Source organism: Sinocyclocheilus anshuiensis, unplaced genomic scaffold, assembly GCF_001515605.1.
Source record: "Sinocyclocheilus anshuiensis isolate Anshui unplaced genomic scaffold, SAMN03320099.WGS_v1.1 scaffold354, whole genome shotgun sequence".
Taxonomy (NCBI): Eukaryota; Metazoa; Chordata; class Actinopteri; order Cypriniformes; family Cyprinidae; genus Sinocyclocheilus; species Sinocyclocheilus anshuiensis.
In genome coordinates this window covers 1,904,942-1,918,929 of record NW_015544195.1, presented here as the reverse complement: position 1 = coordinate 1,918,929, position 13,988 = coordinate 1,904,942, and the positions used below count along the sequence as shown (strand labels likewise).

Sequence of the window (13,988 nt, the reverse complement as noted above, 5' to 3'; positions counted from 1 at the left end):
TGGACCAACGCCAGCAGATGTCACGGCACCCCAAATCATCACTGACTTCGGAAACTTCACACTGGACTTCAAGCAGCTTGGATTCCGTGCCTCTCCAGTCTTCCTCCAGACTCCAAACCTTGATTTCCAAATGAAATGCAAAATTTACTTTTATCTGAAAAGAGGACCTTGGACCACTGAGCATCAGTTCAGTTCTTTTTCTCCTTAGCCCAGGTAAGATGCTTCTGACGTTATTTCTGTTTCAGAAGTGGCTTGGTAGCCCTTTTCCTGAAGACATCTGAGCGTGGTGACTCTTGATGCACTGACTCCAGCTTCAGTCCACTCCTTGTGAAGCTCTCCCAAGTGTTTGAATCGGCTTTGCTTGACAGTATTCTCAAGCTTGCGGTCATCCCTGTTGCTTGTGCACCTTTTCCTACCCAATTTCTTCCTTCCAGTCAACTTTGCATTTAATATGCTTTGATACAGCCCTCTGTGAACAGCCTCCCCTTTCAGTAATGACCTTCTGTGACTTATTGTCTTCTGGACCATTGCCAAGTCAGCAGTCTTCTCCATTATTGTGGTTTCAAAGAACAAGAGATACCCTGAATTTATACTGTAGGGACGGCCATTTAATGAAACTCAAATATAAATATTGTAATGTTTTGAGATACTGGATTATCTCTTTTGACTTTCATGAGCTGTAAGCTCTAATCATCAAAATTTAAAAAAAAAACTTTTGAAATGTTTTACTTTACATGTAATGAATCTAGGAAAAAGGGTGAGGTACATATTAAATAGCTGTAATTCCTTAACCTTTCCTCCAATTGTGATGAGAATACCCTCAAATTAAAGCTCATTTCATAAAGCCCATATTCATTATATAACTGTAACTTGAATATGTTTTGGTCAACAGCTAAAATAGTAAAAAAATATGCCTGTGTCCAAATATATATGGACCTAACTAAATATATACAGTATACATGTATATATATGTATATGTGTGTGTTGAAATAAGGGGATATTAAGGGGATACATAAGAGACAACACCAAAAGATATGTATTGTATCTATTATATATGTATTATAGAGTGAGTGAACTCATATGAGGCATTATAAATAGTATATTTTCAGGCAAACAGACTAATCTGATTTGGATCTCTCTTTGGGTATTGTGTATTATGGGTAATGTAGGGGTTCAGCATGACTTCAGCAATTAAACATGAGTTTTTGGGGGGATTTGTAAGAAAAAAAGGATAATTTTTCCTAAAAACTTAGAGTGATATACCTGTAAAACTTTAAAAGCTTTTTCTTTTTTTTTTTACTCGCTGGTAAATCAATCTCATTTCCAATAATTACTACATTTATTTTATTGTTTTTGAACATATTTTATTTATTATTGCCATAAGCTACAGGGAACAGGTTACAGACAGGCATTCAAAAAACCGAATGGGCATTGTGTCCCCCTAGCTAAAATGCCAAATATTCTGCCTGATAACTTGCTGTGTATAATATGGGTTTGGAAAAACATGAGGGTGAGTAAACGATGACAAACTTCAACTAATCCTTTAACCGATCCTAATATGACCCATGTGTGTATGTGTTATAGGTATCAGATATCTGACCACACACATGTTGGCACTGGGAGAGATCTGTTCAAATGTCTTTGACTAGGAATGCATTGAGCAGAGACCATCTGCCATATAAAACATTCACAGTCAGATGGAAAGAGGGAGAAAGTAACCTGCTTCATTTATTAGACTTTATTAATATATTAATTATCTGTTGTCTCATTGCTCTCTGTTCCAAAATTATTTTGATAAGAATCCTGCTTTGAAAACTTGATTTCAGTTAAAACAGTTCATCAGTTGTTACATGACTTCTCACATTTGGCATCTTCAAATATACCTGTGAAAAATCTTCTAAGCTCTTATACTGTAAGCCACGATAGCGGTTTTAATTCTTTATTTCTATTTAATTATTGGATTAATTATTCTGCAGTCTGCATAAAGAAAAATGTTACTACTATGAAAAAACTATGCTCCAAGAATGTAGTTTATAAATATGCAAAATTAAAAGATATGTAAAAAAAACTGGGGTCAGATTCTCTAAATTAAACACAAAAGCAAGAAATATTAATTTTATATTTGATTTTATTTATTTGATTCTGTTTTTCTATTCGATTTCTATAGGGTTTGCAGTAATACAATAGTTCGGGTAACAGGATTAAATGTTTGAGTTTAATGAATGCAGTGTAAAAATTGAGAACATGCAATGAGATATTGTTATAGATTTTGAGAATAATGTTATTTGTAGGATGGCACAATCTCAAGGAATGTGATAACAGGTTTGTATTCAAAAAGTATGGCTCATCTATTCTAAATGTTACAGTTTTAGTCCATTAATAAAAACATATTTTGCTACAGTGTATTGAATATCAGTTCAACAAATTATATCAACAGGGTATGTAATGAGCCTGTATTCAATGAATGTGTCATATGGATGTTTCATAAACACATATATGTCAGGCTTTCAGTTAAAATGCTGTTGCAAGAGACTAATCTCTACTGTAATGGCATGTCTTCAAGTCATTATAGATTCATTCAAGACCCTTATTTGTTTTTAAGGGTCTACATGGCTTGGCAGCACATTATTTCTTCCCTTTCAGTACCAGGCTCCTAAGACTCAAAGGGAACGCATTACTTCATACAAACTTAAAAGGTTAATTCACCCAAAAATGAAAATTGTCATCATTTACACACCCTTATGTCATTTTGAAACTGTATGACTTTAGTTCATCCATAGAAACACAAATTACATTTTCTGAGACATTTCTGTCCCTTAATTGAAAGTCCATGCAACCAAAACTTCACAATTCATTAAAAGTTCATTAAAACATAAACATAGAATAGAGTGTTAATTTTTATGATGAACAGATTTTAATTTAGGCTTCTATTCATTTATAAACGTTGGTTGAGGCACATTAATCAAAGTGCAACTGTATTGAAGAGCTATAGCTCTTTGATTCCGGTTACCATATTTTATGTGATCAATGTATATGCGATGCGTTGATCAATGTTGATATATGAATAAAAGCTTAAATGTAATCTGTTCATCATATAAATCAGTTTTTGAGTTGTCAGTTTTAGTTAAATGGACTCTAAATGGAGGGACTGGCAGAACCTGATTTTACCAAGTGCGACATGTTCCTAGATCAACAGATCAATCAGATGTGAAGAACCAGTTTATAGTTTTTATGAAGTTTAGGCTTACAATCTGTGTTTGGTGCTTGTACATCAGTGTCATTCATCTATCATTTCCTCTGATTTTAGGGATTACTCATGGTTAAGGTTAGGTTTAGGTGTAGGGATTTGGTCAAGACTACATTTTTGGATTACAATGTTGTTTCAGGGTCAACAAAATATGTTGACCTAGGAACACATCTAACTCAGCAAAATCAGGATGTGCGGAGGGACTGCAGTCTTGCAAATACTTTTTTTTGTGTGTTTGTGTTTCGAAAATGATTGAAAGCCTTGTAGGACTGGACATGATGGTGAGGAAATGATGGCAGAATTTTCATTTTTGGGTCAACCAACCTTTTAAATTTAATATAATTCTTAAATAATTTCACTTGTCAAATAAATAAAAGTTAATTACTATAATTTCATTAACACTTTGTTTTGACATTCTTCAAATGTGAGATTTGACAAACTGGGATTTGATGCGAACCATATACAGTCTTAGCAAATCAATCCAAATCAAAGGGAAATATTCACCTTACTGTGCTAAATGTTTTGGCTGAGCCTAAAAGCTTGGCATGGGCTAATTAACTTAGCTGTCATTTGCACAACTGGGCCGGTAAACAGTATCAATATGACTCCAGACATACCCCATGATTTCAGTTTGCTGCTTTATGTTTGCTTTTCTCTTTTTTGATTTGATTTTGTTTGATGCTTGTTTTGCTGATGATAAAATATCAGCAAGAGCTGACCAATTAGCTGTCTCATACTCACCAGGTGGTTGAGAGCATCTTAAAGCACTCCAGCTGTTTTTAAAGAGTACTTTGGAGAGGGGAAAAAAATAAATAAATGTGAGAACGAGTGTCCTGGACAAAGAGAAGAGCAACAGAAGATGAGGTTCATAGAATGCTTTTTGATTAAGTCTTAAAAGAAAGCAGATTCACAGTCCTCTTTGTCCTCGCTTTGACACAAGTCAAACAACAAGGCTTCAGTCCACACAGGCCTATCATCATAAGCCAAAATAATTAATATTATACAAATCCCCCACTTTGACAGCTGTAATGGGCCACTCTCATAGCACATCTATGAATCTGCCAGACTTTCTCTCGGCTGGCTGCATGGTCAGACGGAGCAGAATCTAATTTGGCGCTGGCTCAGAAGCTATGAAGAAACCAACAGAGTCTTACATCAGCCGAGAAACTCATGCAGCTTAAAAACTGCAAAGGCAATATTTTTCATTTGAGTTGCCCTTTCATTTTTTTTTCTCCTCACTAACCTTTTGATCTAAATCTTCTTGACTTTATATTAAGTGCTGTGGCCTGCTTGAGGTGTCAGAGTCTTTCCAATCACTGCTGGATTCCAGCAAGTCTGGAAATGAAGCAAAGATTTTGACTCGTGTAAGTATAAGAACTTTGTATAAGAACACCCACATTTACAAAACTTCAGAACTCAGATGTCATCAGTAGCATGTATTTGTATATCAGTGTGTATGTGTGAGAATGAGGCTGGGTGTTTGTTAGTGTTTGCATGTTTGCAGTATTGCTAATGACTTACCAAAAGAATGTTTCCTCTCTTCCTCTTATGTAGGTATCTGTTTGTTGTTGTCCTGATTAAATTAGCATTAAAGTGCTATGGTGAGGTAACTGCTAGCACAGGGACGTGAAATGCATGCTATTCCTTTCAGGGCTCTGATAGAGGTCACGGGCTAAGGATGTCATTCCTCACATCAGGAGTATTTCTAGCTGTTAAAGGTACTGGGTCTTTGTTTTGTACAGAAGCACAATGCTTCTGTGTGTGTCTCTTTCTGTGTGATTAGAGAGATTTAAAACTTTAACTTTTTAACTTCCTGTGCAACATGATGCAACAGTTGCAGTGAAATGCTCTGATGTAGCTAAATAGAGGGTGCTAGCATCTGAGTGACTAATTGATAGCAATAGACTATTTGATTACAATCTGCCTGTCACTTTTCATTGGTCTTTGACTCAAGGACCTCAAAATCAATATGCTGATTTAATCATTTAAATTCTTTAAAAAAGCTGAACACAATCTTAGCAGTAACTCATCTTAAAATAATAATTTAGTATTGGAGGCATTTAGCAAGACTATTGTAAGGTTCTTGCTAATAAATGTGTTCATAACAAACCATTTTTATACTTCATTTGGTCAGTTATGTCTCTGTGTAGGTTTCATTTAGATCCCTAAAATATCTTGAACTCTAGTATATTTTTTGGCAGTATTATTTTGATATTTTCCCAATGCCAGAGCTTGTTAGACTGCTGATTTTACCAAAGGCCAAGAACATTGCATTGGATTTACATTGAATTGGCCAGAGAGTTTACCCAGGTATCTGTGATAGAAAACATTTGGACTAATACATTGTTAATCAACACTGCCGTTCAAAAGTTTGGGATCAGTAAAATCTTTAATGTTTTTTTGTGAGTCTTGTATTCTTACTTTCCTTTATCGATTTAAAACATCCTTGCTGAATAAAAGTATTAATTTCTTAAAAAAAAAAAAGAACACATTTACTGACTCCAAACCTTTGGATAGTAGTGTATATTGTAACACAAAAATTCTATTTTGAATAAACACTAATTTTTTAAATTTTTTTTAACTTTTTATATCAAAAAATCCTGAAAAAAGTATCAGCAGGCCCCAAAAAATATTAAGCAGCAAATCTGTTTCCAACATTGATTATAAATCAGCATATTGATTTCTGAAGTATCATATGACACTGAAGACTGGAGTAATAAAGTATATTAAAATAGAAAACTGTTATTTTAAATTGCAATAATATTTCACAAAATTACATGTTTTTTTTGATCAAAGAGATACAGCATTGATTAGCATAAGAAACGTCTCTTTAAAAAACATTAAAAATCTTACTGATACCAAATTGTGAACGGCAGTGTAGTTTAATATTTTATGATGAAATAATGTGCATTTTTACTGCTACTACTAATATCATCAAACATTAGTTAATTCAAATTAGTCTAAGCTTTCTGGGATCTGGAATTTAGATACTCAGTCAGTGCATGTGCCTTACATCCATATGAGTTGCGTTTGTCAATCAGCTTCAGGACAGGTAACTCACAACAGATGCTTGAAGACTTCCTTTAACTGTGTGTGTGTGTGTGTGTGTTTTGAACTCTCACTGCAAGGCTTGCTGTGACTGCTCTTGACTGAGTGGTGTTAATGGGCTTTTGTGTCTGATAGTGTGTGTTTGTGATACTCTGTCATTGAGCTGTGGGTTCAGATGAATCTATCTCTTTGGGATCGCTCACCACTCTGCTGCCTTTTCATCTCTTAAGCCACTTGGCCTGCAGACAGACAAGGAGAGAGAAAGAGCGATGGACAACGGGAGGAAGAATGCATGAGCTGAGAGGGATTCCAGGCAGTGGAGGGATCGCTGGCTTCACTTCCCCTGTGATCAGGCCCTTTCTTATTTGTCCTCCCACCCTTGGCATTATCCGGCATGAATTCTTTGGAACGCTTTGGTACTGCTTAATTTACATGTATGCCAACAGGCTTTTAATGTATTTAAATCTTGGAAGATGTTCAAAGGAAACCCATAATTCCTCTGAAATAGGCCTTTTGAAGGTTTTATCTCGCTCTTTCTCTCTAGCTAATCTCACAGCCCCTCAGCATGCCACAGCAATTTTGCTAATGCCAATTAAGCTTTGCATTAGCATAAAAACAGCCTTTAAAGTTTCGCCCTTTTCATATAAAATAAAGAATAATATTGAATGCTTGACCATTTACAACTTAAAACAAATGTCTTTGGAGCTTTTCACTTACAGGCTACTTCAGGGAAATAAAGCGCTCTTTCTTAGCTGTTTCTGTTAGCTTTCCGGTGAACGGGGGACAAGGTGGGAAGAAATCCCTTAATGAAGACTCAACAGATTTCCCTTTAATGAGCAGAAGCTGTTTTGAGACATCTCAAATTCTTCTTTCTCTTCAAATGAAGGTTATGCTATTAATGTTGTACATGCCGGCACACCAGAGTGCGGCTCTGCAGAAATGTTGTAATTGCCATGCAGTTTTGTTAGGAATCAATTAATTAGCATTAGGGCTGCACTCCAAAGCACCGAGCAGCACACGACAGAGTTTCATTAGCCAATAATGTGCAAATGCCACCCAGAGGAGAATTCTTTGCAGATTTCTTGCATGTTTGTGTGGAAGTTTAAAGCATTTCTTTTCTGCTTGCCCTATTCTCTGCATGGGAGGCTGGGAACATTCCTGTCTCTCCCTGTCTCACTCGCTCTCCATTACTGTCTCTCGCTCTGTAAAATGGAAAACTGTGGGAACCACGGACCACTCCCAAAAACACTCAACCCGATTAAATCCTGTCCACCGCTTTAGTGTCATTAGTATGCTTACATATACAGTATATGGAGCCCGGTCTCATGAAAATGCGTATAAATAGTACGCCAAATAAAATCGAAAACTCGTGGTATTGATATGCAAAAATTGACTTTTTTTTAACTCCACGAGTTTTCGTTTTTATTTGGCGTACTATTTATATGCACTTTCATGAGATCGGGTTAGTATATGGGCATGAAGTTTTTAAGAGTTTTCTTCATAATTTGTTTTCTCATCGAAGGAATTGTCTAGGTTAAGTTAGTGAATGAGGGATATATGGAGGATTTAAAGCAGAAATATGAAGCTTATAATTTTATAAATGCACTTACATATATTTTTCTTTTAAAACGTGTGTTTTTTGAGCTATAAATTTTGTTCTTATGATTTTTATGATCATTTTAGGTTTTTAGATGTTATGTTGTCATGGCACCTAGTTGTAAAATTGGGTACACACTAAAGTCTGGGGTCGGAAGTATGTTAAAAATGTCTTTGTAAGAAGTCCCTTATGCTCACCAAGGTTGCATTTATTTTAGGGATGCACCGATACCACTTTTTCCAGTACTCGCCCGATACGATACTTTTATTTTTGGTACTTACCGATACCGAGTACTGATACCAATCTTTTATTGCATTTGTACATTTTTAAAATATTGGGTACAGAAACCAAAAGAGTATGTATAATGTTAGTTGGTTGACTTCAACTTGGGGAAGTCGAGGCCTAATGGTTAGAGAGTCGGACTCGTAACCCAAGGTTGTGGGTTCGAGTCTCGTACTGGCAGGGATTGTAGGTGGGGGGAGTGAATGTACAGTGCTCTCTCCCACCTTCAATACCACGACTGAGGTGCCCTTGAGCAAGGCACCGAACCCCCAACTGCTCCCCGGGCGCCGCAGCAAAAAATGGCTGCACACTGCTCTGGGTGTGTGTTCACGGTGTGTGAAATCTTGGGTATAATTTGTCACAGTTTACTTTATTTTGCTATCCTCACTTACATAAATGAATTATAGTGTCCTGCACCCACTAATAAAAAAATATCAAAAATGTATATCTGTATATCATCAAAAATGATATCTGGTCTCTGAATAATTTTTGGTCTGACTGTATATCCTTTGGTTATTTTCACACTTAATTATGCCCATGTATTTGTACTGATGCAGAATAGTACGCATTTCACACAAGCTGCCAGATTCACTTTCGACAGAAAGTCGTGTATGCCTAAGGTTAAAAATAAATTACGTTTATAGTGAATGCCCCTATAAATGGCCTTATTTTTACAATTTTGAGTTTTGGTGGTATCGGCGTTTGGTATCGGGGCATTTTAACGAGTACGAGTACGAGTACAGGAGCTCGGTATCGGTGCATCCCTAATTTATTTGATCAAAAATATAGTAAAACAGTAATATTGTAAAATATTACAATTCAGGTACAATTAACAATATTCAATTACTATTTCAATATATTTTAAAATGTAATTTATTCCTGTGATGTTCCACAACCATTACGCCAGTCTTCATGATTCTTCAGAGATCATTCTAATATGCTAATTTGGTGCTCATGGAACATTTATTATTATTATTATAAATGTTGAAAATGGTTGTTCTGTTTAATATTTTTGTAGAAACTGTGATGCATTAAGATACCTTGATGAATAGAAATTTCAAAAGAGCAACATTTATTTGCTGTAGTTTTCTTTATTATTATTATTATTATTATTATTATTATTATTATTATTATTATTATATATTATCATTATTATAATTTTTATTTTATTTTTTTTGGGGGGGGTTGACTCACTGTAACCCAGACGACTTAAAATTCATTTTTGTGGAAATCAACATTATCAAAAGTGCTGTCAATTCAGCTTAACTTGCATTGAACATGGAATATTTCTTTAATCTCCAGGACTGAATTCAGAATATGTTCAATTTACTCCACCAAAACAAGTGAACAACCTGTCTGGTACTTTGTAGTCCAACATAAAGGGAAATAAAAGTGATGCATTTGAGCATAAACACAAAAATATATACTTTAGTCTCTAGTTTAAAAACCGATGCACTTCGCAAATGAATAATTCTGACAAGAACAATAGGTTTTTGATATGTTTAAAACTGAGTTTCCAGAAAACTGCCAACCAAGTAATTGCCTTATAAATAATCTTATCAACTGAGGATGTTCCACTTTTTTCGCTGAGCTGTTGTCGTGTAAGCACTTGTCATTATTTACTTGCATTTACTGCAGCTCAGCGGTGTGAAAAGAACCTCAAAAGCACCAAAGTATAGAGAAAACAGAGAGCACAGAGGAGAGAATGAAATGTTCAACCTATTAGCAGCTAGTCACTGCGACTGACTGTCAGCATAAGGAAGTGCTTTCAACAGCGCTGGCTGTCAGCTGGCATGGCAGCTCATTGCAGATGAGCACGCTCTCTGATTTCTAGCTCTGTGCTTCAGTCGGTATTGATGAAATCAGTCAGACCCCAGATTCTTAGGATCTGTGAAGGAGGCATGGAGGATCAAAGCAGGCCAAGTGGCTCAAAATTACCTTGACCATCCAAAGCAGACCGACTCTAAAGAAGGTAATTCTAAGCTGCTGTCTAGCGGTTGCTGAGCAGACCTCAGTTAAAGAATTCACATCAAAGAGGATTGGAAATCTTGTCCCTCTCCCTCCCTCCTCTGTGGGCTCAATTGAACATTTAGCCTTTGGGTTTTGCCTTTTCTCCTCTCATCCTGTTCTAATTCTCATTCTAATGTTTTAAATTACCCGTCCTTTTAAGTAAAGAGCTGTGCTGATGGAGGCACTTTAGATAAGTAACCTGCTCTTCTGTCCCTATAATGTCACTTCCTGCAGCATAACATGCTGTTTCTTATTTTAGCATTCTGCTGTACTATAAACTTCCTTCTTTTATGCTTAATATGTTGCTTCTTATGAAACATAACACACAACTCATGGTACTTTGATATGAGGTGGTCATTTCTGCAATACACTCATTCTTACTGTAATCTGCTGTCTTTTGTCTCAGAGATTCCTTGTGTCCCAGCTATAATAGCAAAGATGCAAATAGCCAACAAGAACAACAGCATGAGTAATTTCCAGCTATATATTAGTATACATTCTTTCACATACATTATTGTTGACTTGTCATTGAGCTGTTGTAAGACATGGTGTTTCTCAATGTGAGCTGTAGTGGTGCAGAAGAAAGATTAGTTATGAATCATCAGACTAAACCATTGTTAAACCTTCTCAGTGTGGGTCTGCTAACCATCTGACGTCTGAAATATTAGAACAGGAGGGTTGTCCACAGTTATAAACTCCTTCTCAAGCCTTTCAGTACAGTGTAATATACCAGATACAGCACTAATAATTGCTGATGTCTTGGTATATATAAAGGCCCTGATATACCATGTTGACGGTCCGCTGTTGTCCAACGTTGGGCCGTTGTTGAGCATCTTTCAACTTTTGTGGTGTGTTCCACATATGCACTGTCACCACATGTTGGACCTCATTGGTGGCTTTTTGGCCGATTGAGCAAGTTGATTCAGCATTGGGCAGTCAGTGAGACAGATCACTCTGATTGGCTGTTCAGCTTAGCGAACAGTGCCCATGAAGAGTAGCGAAAGTGAAGCAAGCAAGCAAATGACAAAGTCAACTGATCAAATCACTGCTTTGTTTATGGTTTGTACTTTGTACACTCACCAGGCACACCTTGCTAGTACCCGTTTGGACCCCCTTTTGCCTTCAGAAATGCCTCAATTCTTTATGGCATATAGATTTAACGAGGTGCTGGACACATTCCTCAGGGATTTTTAACAATATTGATATGAGAATATTATGTAGTTGCTGCAGATTTGTCGGCTGCACATCCATGCTACAAATCTCCTGTTCCACCACGTCCCAAATGTGACCCTGGACCACAAAACCATAGATAAGGGTCAATTTCTTGAAATTGAGATTTATACATCATCTGAAAGCTGAATAAATAAGCTTTCCATTGATTTATGGTTGTTAGGATAGGACAATATTTGGCCGAGATACAACTATTTGAAAATCTGGAATCTGAAGGTGCAAAAAAAAAAAAAAAAAAATCAAAATATTGTGAAAATTGCCATTAAATTTGTCCAAATGAAGTTCTTGCATATTACTAATCAAAAATTATGTTTTGATATATTTACGGTCCCTTAATGTGCTCTATTGGATTGAGATCTGGTGACTGTGGACTAGTGAACTCAACCAGTTTGAGATGATTTGAGCTTTGTGACATAGCTCATTATCCTGCTGGAAGTATCCATCACAAGATGGGTACACTGTTGTAATAAAAGGATGGACATACTCACCAACAATACTCAGGTAGACTGTGGCATTTAAATGATCATTTGGTACTAAGAAAATATCCCCCACCATTACATCAGCAGCAGCCTGAACCATTGATACAAAGTAGGATGGATCCATGCTTTCATGTTGTTTACTCCAAGTTCTGACCCTACCATTCGAATGTTGCAGCAGAAATCGAGACTCATCAAATGAAGCCACCTTTTTCCAATCTTCTGTTGTCCAATTTTGGTGAGCTTGGTTGAATAGTAGCCAGAGGAGTGGCACGTGTCATCTTCTGCTTCTGTAGCCCATCTGCTTGAAGGTTCGACGTGTTGTGAAAAAAAAAAAAAAAAAAATCAAAATATTGTGAAAATTGCCATTAAATTTGTCCAAATGAAGTTCTTGCATATTACTAATCAAAAATTATGTTTTGATATATTTACGGTCCCTTAATGTGCTCTATTGGATTGAGATCTGGTGACTGTGGACTAGTGAACTCAACCAGTTTGAGATGATTTGAGCTTTGTGACATAGCTCATTATCCTGCTGGAAGTATCCATCACAAGATGGGTACACTGTTGTAATAAAAGGATGGACATACTCACCAACAATACTCAGGTAGACTGTGGCATTTAAATGATCATTTGGTACTAAGAAAATATCCCCCACCATTACATCAGCAGCAGCCTGAACCATTGATACAAAGTAGGATGGATCCATGCTTTCATGTTGTTTACTCCAAGTTCTGACCCTACCATTCGAATGTTGCAGCAGAAATCGAGACTCATCAAATGAAGCCACCTTTTTCCAATCTTCTGTTGTCCAATTTTGGTGAGCTTGGTTGAATAGTAGCCAGAGGAGTGGCACGTGTCATCTTCTGCTTCTGTAGCCCATCTGCTTGAAGGTTCGACGTGTTGTGTGTAGATGTTCTTCTGCATACATCGGTTGTAATGAGTGTTACTGTTGTCTTTCTATCAGCTTGAACCAGTCTCGCCATTCTCCTCTGACCTCTGGTATCAACAAGTTATTTTCACCCATTAAACCTTCACACACTGCATATTTTCTCTTTATCAGACCATTCTCTGTAAACCCTAGAGGTGATTGTGCATTAAAATCCCAACTGCTCAGCAGTTTCTGAAATACTCTGACCAGCCCGTCTGGCACCAACAGCCATGCCTTATTCAAAGTTACTTAAATCACCTTTGTTCCCCATTCTGATGCTCTGTTTGATCTTCAGCAGATTGTCTTGACCATGTCTACATGCCTAAATGTATTGAGCTGCTGCCTCAGTTGTGAGTTGTGTAGCTAATAAAGTGGCCAGTGAGTGCATATCTGCAGTACTAGTTTCAGTTTCCCCATTTGAATGATGAATATAGACTGTTGCCACTTGCTGGTATAGACAACAATTTCCTCGCACACAAGTGCAGAACATATTTGCTAGTTGACCATTGCCTGTAGTCTTTGCAATGTGTTCAAGTGCTACTTTTTGGCTCAGATGAAGCAGGCATGAGGCGACAACACAGTCGGCTTTCATTGTCACTAGGTCTTTGATGTCGGTTTTGATGTCGGCCGAAAGGACGTGTTGGTGCTCTGTCTACTAGTCTCACATAGACCTTTGCAGCTTATTCTGTCCATGAACTGACCACTTAGATGAGAAGAAAGGTCTGTCTTATTGACATGTAAATTGATTAATTACAGTTCCCCTTCAGGAACTCGAGCTGCGTCGAAGTCGCTTTGGGAACGCCCTTGCGTGACCGCGTTCTGAAGCACGTGTCAAATCAGTCCAATGGAGTAGCGAGACATCACGAGCGGGGTGACGTAAGCACCAGAAAGTATAAAAGCGCATCCGGCAGAGCGCAAACCAGCTTCTGCTCTTCAGTAGCGCTTTGTGTAAGTGTCTGTCTATTTACTGTTGTCTGTAAACAAGCATATATAAAAAACAATCATGAAAAAGTCTATGGCGAGCGAACGGCATTACAAACGCTGTGTTCCTCCCTGCCCACGATATCTGGCGGCGGGGGATACACACGATTTGTGTCGTTTGTTTGGGAGAGGAGCATGCACGGTCAGCTTTCGAGGAGCTGATTGTCATCACTGCGAGTTACTCTC

General features: G+C 37.1%; 1 long non-coding RNA gene across 1 annotated transcript in view; it reads right to left on the bottom strand.

The window, feature by feature from the left end:
* The window catches only part of LOC107696679 (uncharacterized), a 12,399-nt gene extending 2,909 nt beyond the window's left edge, over window positions 1-9,490 (bottom strand). The window contains exons 1-2 of the long non-coding RNA XR_001635112.1: window positions 9,480-9,490; window positions 6,326-6,328 (exon numbers count right to left, since the gene is read on the bottom strand). This is a non-coding gene — a long non-coding RNA (uncharacterized LOC107696679). The remainder of the gene's footprint in view (window positions 1-6,325; window positions 6,329-9,479) is intronic.
* Between the last annotated feature and the right edge of the window lie 4,498 nt (window positions 9,491-13,988).